General features: G+C 42.5%; 1 non-coding gene across 1 annotated transcript; it reads right to left on the bottom strand.

The window, feature by feature from the left end:
* Positions 1–8,965: 8,965 nt before the first annotated feature.
* On the bottom strand, positions 8,966–9,038 carry TRNAK-UUU (transfer RNA lysine (anticodon UUU)). The gene has a single exon. It is a non-coding gene; the product is annotated as a tRNA-Lys (tRNA).
* Positions 9,039–9,330: the final 292 nt, after the last annotated feature.

Here is a 9,330-nt window from a genome sequence, read left to right as displayed (position 1 = left end):
CTTGAAACAGTCACTTTCTCTGTAACTTTATTTATTCTCTCTCACTGTGAGCCCTTCCTCAGACCTTGCAGAGAATTCATGGGATTCAGTGATCACCTCCTGAAAGCAGTTTCAGAACTGACTGCTCTTTTAACTGTATCTCTATCTTAGCAAACACAGTCACTTAGGTGTCCTCCTGTTAACATCCGCACAAATCAATAAAACTGAGTGTGTGCCTCACATCTGCTCCCCATCTGAGCATTCACATTTTTGTCAGTGGGAGGTTGCACAGATCTACAAGTTACCCTAATTCCCCTTTCTCCTTTGCTGGCTTCACCCTGGAATGAGCTGTAGATTTTCATAATATATCATATTCATCCCTTTTCTCCATTCCTGCTATTACTGTATTTAGAATGTAAACACCTGAACTGGGGAACTGTTTTACAAAAAGCCTTCTTCTGTCCCTTTCTCATTCCCTCCCTCTCTTTCTCCTTTCTTCCCTTTCTCTTAAGTCCTTCCTTTTTTCCCTTCTCTCCTCCTTTCTTTCCTCTCCTTCCTCCCACAAACAGATGGCAAAATAAATGATTCACCTCCTCTCGTTCTAGGTGTCCCACTGACTAAGAGCAGCCTTTGCATTCTTGACCCCAACGTTCTCCAAGTTCTGATGACAATCTGCTTCTTTCATCTCCCCCATCCACTTCCCCTATTGACTCTTATTGGTTCTCAAACTCAGACACACCGAAAAGCCTGATTGAAAGAGGTATTTGAAGCTGAATCCTAGGGTTTCTGACTCAGTCGTTTCAGGGTAAAGCCCAAGATTTAACATTCCTGAAAAGTTTCCATGTGCTACAGATAGAATGTTGGTATCTCCCCCAAATTCATATGTCCAAGTCCTAACCCCCGGTGTGGCTGTATTTAGAGATGGGGCCTCTAAGGAAATAACTAAGGTTAATGAAGTAATAGGGTGGGGCCCTGGCCTGATGGGATTAGTGTCCTTATAAAATAAAGCACCAGAGAACGTAGGATCTCCCCAGCCTTCACAACTGACAAAGCAAATTTCTGTGTTTAAGCCGCTCGGTCTTTGTATTTTTATGACAGCCTGATCTGACTGATGCTCCAGGTAACCCTGAGGCTGCTGTTCCGGGACTATATTGAGAGCACCTCACTGCTCCACTCTGATTGGTCTCCTTGTCGACTTGATCTCTGTGTCTTTCTGACAGGCCTGCTCTTCTTTCTTTACTTGAACCCCCTTCTTTCTTCTTGAAAACCCCCGTTGACCATATGTCTTCCCTGAAGGCTCCCAACTCTCCCACCACAGTCACCTCTCCGCTTTCATCTTTAGATTCACTTGGCATCTCACATAAACTACCTTGGATGATTCCTTTTTCTCTTCACACAGTTGTTTTGTCTTCATCGTGAGCTCCTTGGAGCACAGAATCTATCCCTGGTGTCACATACCTAGCACAGTGCTTTGTGCACAGCACAGGTTCAATAAATGCATGATTATTTGACAACTGTGGAGGGTATGGAGAAGGGGTTCCTGGATAGTGCAGGTGTGAATCATTCAGGTGTCACAGATCTCTCAGTGGCTCTGAGAGCCTCTTAGGACGGTGGAGGTATAGCTCACAGGGGAACATGTGATTATTGGCTTCCTTGCTTAGGGAGCTGCATCCTGAGTGGGTCCCTCTTAATGTTTTGTAGACGAAAGAGTCAACTCTGAGAAAGAGTACATCTAATGATGACGATGATGCCATAAGCATGGACATGTATTTATCCAGTAGTCAATCAGAAGCAGGTTGTTCAGTTTCCAGGTAGTTGTGTGGTTTGAAATATCTCTTTTTAGATTCGACACAAAGAGTGCTTCTAAACAGCAGAATCAACAGAGTTTGATTTACATAATTTGATGTTGTCCTTTGATGAGCAAATGGTAGATACCCTGGACAGGGCTGATCCCTGCTGCCTGTCTTTAGTCAACGTGGTTTGCTTTCTCCGAATGCCATAGATGAGGCTCCAAACAGCAGATATTTATTTTCTCAGAGTCCTGGAGTCCGCAAGTTCAAGATCAATGTGTCTGCAGGGTGGGCTTCCCCTGAGGCCTCCCTCTTTGGCTTGAGATGGCCGCCCTCTTTCTATGTCATGACATGGCCTTTCTTCCCTGTGCCCACATCCCTGGGGACACTTTCCATTCTTATGAGGATTTTAATCCTGTAGGATTAGGACCCAGCCTTGTGAACTCCTTAACCTTAATTACCTCTTTAAAGGTCCTATCTCCAAATATTGTCATATTCAGGGTTAGGACTTCAGCCCATGAAATTTGGAGTCCTGGAAGTAAGAGGCACATTGATCTTACAGAGTTGAGGCACTGCCCTGCTCAGGGAGGGGACACAATTTGGGCATTTTATGTGCCTTTACCGTGGGCCAATAGTTCTCTTGGAGGGGATCATCTGGCTTATGGTTCTGTAGTTTCTTGTGGAAACGTCTCTACAATTATTGCCGCTGATGAGTTCCTGGCAAAACAGACAGTCCCCACTTTCCTGAATTCTCTCACTCAATCAGGAAAACAAAAATGTCAAGGCTTGATTTGGACTATTACAGTTTAATAAATAACTCTCCTTCGTTCCCTCTGGAATTCAGAACTACTGATGAAAATGAACGAATGAAGGAATGAGGACCGTGTTAGATGGAGAATTATGCATTCCTGCGATTGCTCCTAAAATTGAACTGGAGAATGTGGCTTGGATGTCTAAAAAGTTGACTTCCAAAAGTGCCCCTTAAATGGTACCTACTCCAGAGGATCTCATCCCTCCTCCCCCTTCCTGCCCATCTCTCTCTGGAGGGAAGCAGCCCTTCTGGGGAACTCACCACCCACTGGAGAAGGGAGCACTCACTCCAGGTTATTCTTCCAAACTCACTCATCAGATTCCTCCTTTCTCCCATGGGAGGGAATGAGGGGAAAGAGAGAGAGAGCCCAGAGCTTAAAATAGACCTGAGATTCTGAGTCTTAAATAGTATTGAGAAACTCAAAGAACTTTTGTTGATCAGGGTTATATCTTTCAATAAATATTTATAGTATTAGAAATTATAATTCAGAACTTTAAAAATCTTTACTAAATAACTTCTTTGGAATATCAATTATATACCTATTCCATGGAAACATGAATAAATTTTAGAAAAAATAACTGTATTTTCTTTAAAATGGTACATTTTCATGAAGAGCAAGATGCTTTTGCATTGTGCAGACCTCTTAAAGGCTGCTGTCCTAGCAGCAGGTTGGACATTCACAGCTGCTTCTTCATTGGTGGAGTTTTCCAGTTGGTGGCTTCGTCTCACCCCATATGGTCTCTCAAAAACTCCACTTTCACTGAGGAGTGCATGAGTGTGAGAAACCCAGATAATGCCGAAGTATCGCCGAAGATTATGTTGGCCTCGCTTCCCCTGAAAAGGTCTTGGGGACCACATCTCAAGAATTACTCCTCTGAGGTAATCCCCACCTGGAAATAAGGACTGAGGGACTGGAGGCATGCACCCTCACACACCAGTTCCCTTGTTTGGAATTTCTAAAGAGAGAGGCATCCCAGCATTCACGCTGCAGTGGGGCAGAACTGTGTGGCACATCCTGAGAAGGCATCGGCAGGTGGTCAGGACTGAGCCTCTGCCACCTGGGAGAAACTGTACCCCAGGACTGACTACAGTGTCTTGTGGAGTTTCTGCCTCACTAGGAGGCACTTGAGTCACAGCAACCATAAGACGCTGCATGACACAGGACGATGAATAGTAACAATAGCAACTAAAGCAAATATGTTCGTCGATGATTTCCTATATCTCAATATTGCTCTAATCACTGTGAAAACAGGAAGCCAGGTAATTCTAACAATTCTATTAATAGGTAACATTATTATCCTGCTTCAGTCTAAGCCAAAAGGCCACCTGGCCTGCTTAGCTGGTTGTTATCCAATGGTTCCGGCACATTTATAACAAATGTAGTCCTTCACTATTGCTCTGATATTTGGCTACCAGTCATGTTTAGACTTATGTGGGTCTGTCTCTGGGCCTTCTGCTCTGTTCTGCTGGCCTATTTATCTACCCCTGGGAAACAAGACACTTGATGTAGTTACTGCGTCTTTACCATGCATGTCTATGCCCAGGAAAGTAAGTCCTCCTAGAAACAGCCAGAGAAGAACAGGCATATATGTACAGAGAATCACAGATAAGGATAAGCAGATTTCTTGTTGAAAAGTTGCTAGTTGTATGACAGTGGAGAAAATTCTTTGAAGTATTAAAATTTAAAAATTGTCAACCTAAAATTTTTTGCACAGTCAAAATATTTCCCAAAGACATGGCAAAATAAAGAGATTTTCAGAGATACAAAAAAGATGAAAGAAATCATCACCAGGAGATATGCAGACCGAGCAGTGGTAAAGGACATCCATCCAGCAGGAGAATAACAACTCCGGATGGAAATCTGGTTCCATTTAAGGAAGGAGCCCTTTGCACTGATGGGCTCTTCATAAGATGCTGAGAGAAGCGATGAGAGCCAACGTTCTTGCCTTGTTCCTCAGCTGGGGTGAAAGCACACAGTTTTTCATCATTAAGGGAAATACCCACGAAATATCAATTATAGGATTTTTTTCTTTTTGGTAGATGCCTTTTATCAGTTTGAGAAACTTCGTTTCTATTCCTAGTTGGCTGAAATTTTTTTTTATGAGGCTATTGGATTTTGTATAATGCTTTTTCTGAATCTGCCAAAATGTTTTTGCCTTTTAGTCTGTTAATATTGTGAATTACATTGGCTCGTTTTTCATGGCTCATATAGATTTCGAAGCAACAAGGGAAATATGTTTTATAGAATCTTATAACAATTTTTTGATAGGAAGATTAGCATATTTTTTAGAAATCCTCTGCCAAGGGAAAAAAATTTTCATCAGTCAGTGTATCAAGGCCGTTTCAATTAAGTTTCTTTTTACCTCGTTACTGCACCTTCCTTGTTAGTATAGTGGTGAGTATCCTTGCCTGTCAAGTGGGTAAGCTGCAGGTTCGATTCCCCGATGCGGAGGCAAAGGTGTGAGTTCTGATTCTGATCTCAACAATGCTAGCTTTAGGAAGCAGCCCTTTCTGGTTTTGTCATTTTAAGTCAGATTCCCGAGTTTTGGTTTATCAATGAGTTCATGGAGCAAGTGACCAGCTGATGGAAGTCCACTGCCACCTTCTCTCTGGTAAGAGAGGTCACCGAATGCGTCAGGATTCAAAATGTTTTGAACTGGTTCTGGAAACACGCCAGGATCTCTAATTGGGAATTTTCATTCCTCGACTCTTTGGTTAGGAGCAAGAAATGCGTTTTTCTTTGCCTTAGTGTGTTCCAGGAGCGCTAGTTGGTGAGAGTCGTTTCAGACCGGCCTGCCATGGGAGAGACTCTGGAACAGAAAGGGACTTTGGAACTACCGGGGCGGGTGGTGAAGTTTACATTTAGGCTGCATCACTTACAAATTAGGCGATGTCTTCAGTTATTTTGTCCCCTCCTTTCATCTGTGAATTTAAGATAACAGTTTATATCTTAGGATTCTTGGGGAAATTAATAAGTAAATGATAAATGGAAAACTTATTAACAATGTATACAGGACAGTGAAATGAAACCTCCGAGGTTCTCTTTTCTGCTGGAAACTGATTATATTTCTGTTGGACAAAATGTATTTGAATTAGTATGAACTAATATCATCTGCATTACTATTAGTTATCTACAAGTCAACTTTTCCCCTGGTGAGTCCTAGAATCGTCTGACAGATAAAAATGTGGTCAAAGGTACACACTGAGAATCAAGTAATTTCCAGAGGTCCATTAGGCAATGCCCAGCACTCACTGAAAAACACCCAATCATCTCTGTTGCCCATTTTCAAGATTCTGACAAGTTTTTCTAACACATGAAACTTTAACTTGCTATGCACTGTTTCAAGTCGAGTTAATAAGGAGGCGTTCAGCAGAGGCAGAGACCCCTTTAATCAGGTCACTTAGTTCTGGCCCTCTGTTTATCCAGTTGTGAATCTGGTCACTGCATGTTTTTAACTTCAGTGCCGCAGTTGGAGGGGATATTTTAAGGTCTTACTCTTTCCTTAGTTTATACTGCTTCTTAGGGACTCTTCATATGAACAAAAATGAGTGAAAACAAATGCATTCTCTGTCGGTTCTACAGGATCTTTCCTCCATCACCCCCACTTGCTCTCCGCCACTTAGAGATCTGTGGTTTGTGGTATGAAGAGACTTCAGCAAGCATCAGCAGACGGCATTAATATTCCAGGATGCATGTTGCTTCCGTTGTCCAGGTCTAACAAAAGTCTGAGTCAACTGAGATAGTCAAAATCTGCCCGTACAGCGATATAGCCAATCTAAGGCTCTGCAATCTAAGTGACTGAAGTAACTCACAGTGCAGCCTCGACCTCTTGGGCTCAAGCAATCTTCCCACCTGAGCCTCCCTAGTAACTGGGACCACAGGCATGCACCACCATATCTAGCTAATTAATTACTATTATTTTTTGTGGAGACAGGGTCTCACTATTTTACCCAGGCTAGTCTCGAACTCCTGGGCTCAAACAATCCTGCTGCCATGACCTTCCAAAATGCCGGGATTGCAGGCATGAGCCATTGCCCTTGACCCTCACTCCCTTTTATAACTACGTATTACACCATTATGTGTGGAAACGATAGGTCATTCAATAAATATCCTAGCCTTGGTAGTTTAGATAGTTTCCAGTAGTTTGCAATTTCAAATAGTCCTGCAATTAATGTGTGTAGATAGTTTAATATTGTTGGAAATGTATCTTAAGTATACATGTTTCAAAGTGGGAGGACTAGGTTGAAGGGTGAGTAAGAAAGAAGTTGACTGGCTTGTGGCTTGAGGGATATGTAGTTTATAATGCTAAAGAACCATCCAACCATTCTTAAGAGTGTCTTAGAAAGTGGTAATAATTTTGTCAAATTTCAACATCTAATCATAGTAGAGATAATTATATAATTTTATCTTTGCACATGAGGGGCAATGGCCCATCCCTTTATTGTGAAGTCCTTAGTCAATGTCTGTATGTCTTTTTCCTTTCTGAGACAGAGTTTAACTCTTGTCGCCCAGGGTGGGTCCAAGTGATTCTCCTGCCTCAGACTTCTAAGTAGCTGGGGTCACAGGCATGCACCACCATGCCCAGAAAATTTTTGTATTTTTAGTAGAGACAGGGTTTCACCATGTCGACCAGGCTGGTCTAGAACTCCTGACCTCAGGTGATCCACTCTGCCTTGGCCTCCCAAAGTCCTGGGATTACAGGCATGAGCACCCAGTCAAATGTTCGTATGTCCTGAATGTGTGTCAAATAAGTCTCCACAAAGAAGAATGTCATCAATGTAATATCACACCTGTATTTCTAAAGAAAGTTGGATGCAGTTAAGATCTTGCCAGCAAAGATTATGTGCTATGGCAAGCCACATGAGATAAGCCATGGCGGGGAGGTAAATGTGTACTGTGTTCCCTCACAGATGCAAGCAAACTGAGAAGCTTTGAGGCATTGAAATAGCCACTAAACAAAATATGTCTACATAATATATAACAGTTAAGGATTAGATGGAGTCAGTAATTACAATATTTGGTATAAGGGCCTTAATTGGTGCAACCATGGAATTAAGGTTGCAGTAATCTTCCATTAGGAGTCATTCATGCTTTCCACGTTTAAGAACAAGGTAGGCTGGATGCAGTGGCTCACACCTGTAATCCCTGCACTTTCCAAGGCTGGTAGAACACAAGGTGAGGAGTTTTTGAGACCAGCCTGGCCAGCATGGAGAAACCCCATCTCTACTAAAAATACAAAAAATTCTGCACATGGTGGTGTGCACCTGTAATCGCTGAGGCAAAAGAATGCTTGAACCTGGGAGGTGGAGGTTGCAGTAAGCAGAGATCTCACCACTGCACTCCAGTCTGGGCAACAGAGCAAGACTCCATCAAAAAACAACAACACAGATAACATCCTCTTTACGCAGTGAATGGAGACTACCTTCACACACTTTGAGAGACCCTGAAAGTCTTTGAAGCCATGAATTCTTCTCACTCTTCTTGCAGATCTCATCCCTTTCACCAGCTGAATTAGGACTAAAGAGAGAGCTGGAGGTTCAGTCTGGGGAACAGCAGACTTGTGACCTCTCAATACCTGTTTCCACTAAAGGAATACTTGATTTTTATGTCAGGTGCAACCTGAGACTGACAATTCGGGACTGACAATTCCTGCTGCCCTGCCTACTGAAGGGCTTCCGCGGTCCACTTTGAAAACTTCCACAACTTTTCAAATACAGGGTTTCTCTGATAGAAATCTGGTTAGCTCTGCTCCTCTTCTCCAGAGTGCATATGTCTTAGTGAAAATGAGGGAAACAATCATAAAGAATATGCACTTACTGTGCTCACAGTATCCGCTCAGTAAAAACCTCAACTTTGTGTCCAAAACCCATTTCAAGTCTTATAAAAATCTATAGTGCTGTACACAGAAAAAATGCACAGAAGCCCATTTCTGGGGTTTTCATAGATTATCTTTATCTTAAGGTAAGGACAGTAGCTTTGTAATGAAAGCACAAAATGGATGACTAACAATTTCAAAATGTATATAGGTTTTAGTTTATAACTGTTTCTTGCAAGGTTTGTGTACTACGATCTTGTCTAAGACCTGGGAAACTCAGAGATGAAAGAGACAAAGGCCAATGCTCTCAGAGTCTACACACTCCTAGGGTCCTCCCAACTGCAACACCCTCCAGAATAGGATAATTATCCCACACCAGGTAAGGGAATTTGAAAGTAGCTATCCAGTAACTCCAGTGCAAGTCACCGGTTATAATATCTTTACCATAATCCTAAATTTTCTGGAAAGATGTGATTTAGTTAGTCTTTGGAGGGCGTAAGTAAGTAAAGTTAGCAAACCGTACGGCTGTTTCAACTTCTACGTGTGGCAGAAGTCAAAACTACACTTAACGCCTGGACAGGGACTTGAACCCTGGACCCTCAGATTAAAAGTCTGATGCTCTACCAACTGAGCTACCCAGGCCCTTCCGTGGAAGGCTTGTTAATTCTTTAAATAATGTAATCCCATCAGTAATTTGGCTCCCCAAGAAAAGCTGGAGGAAATCCATGGTTTCAGAAACTACCAGGGTTGTGGCTTAATCACCTAAGCCATTTAATCACCAAGCAGATAATTTAACCTCCACACTGTACTTTCATTAAACAGCCTATTAATGTGCACGATTGTGGGGAGAATGAAGATTTTTTCCTATATTGCCAAAGGGAGTTTCGTGCCTCCTTGCCATCCTGGAGGGAGGAACCAAGAGGAGAAGACCCTC

Source organism: Aotus nancymaae, unplaced genomic scaffold (genome assembly GCF_030222135.1).
Source record: "Aotus nancymaae isolate 86718 unplaced genomic scaffold, 86718_ANA_hifiasm-v0.15.2.pri h1tg000051l, whole genome shotgun sequence".
NCBI lineage: Eukaryota > Metazoa > Chordata > Mammalia > Primates > Aotidae > Aotus > Aotus nancymaae.
The sequence above is the reverse complement of the archived record's forward strand: the minus strand, read 5'-3'. Positions and strand labels throughout refer to the sequence as shown.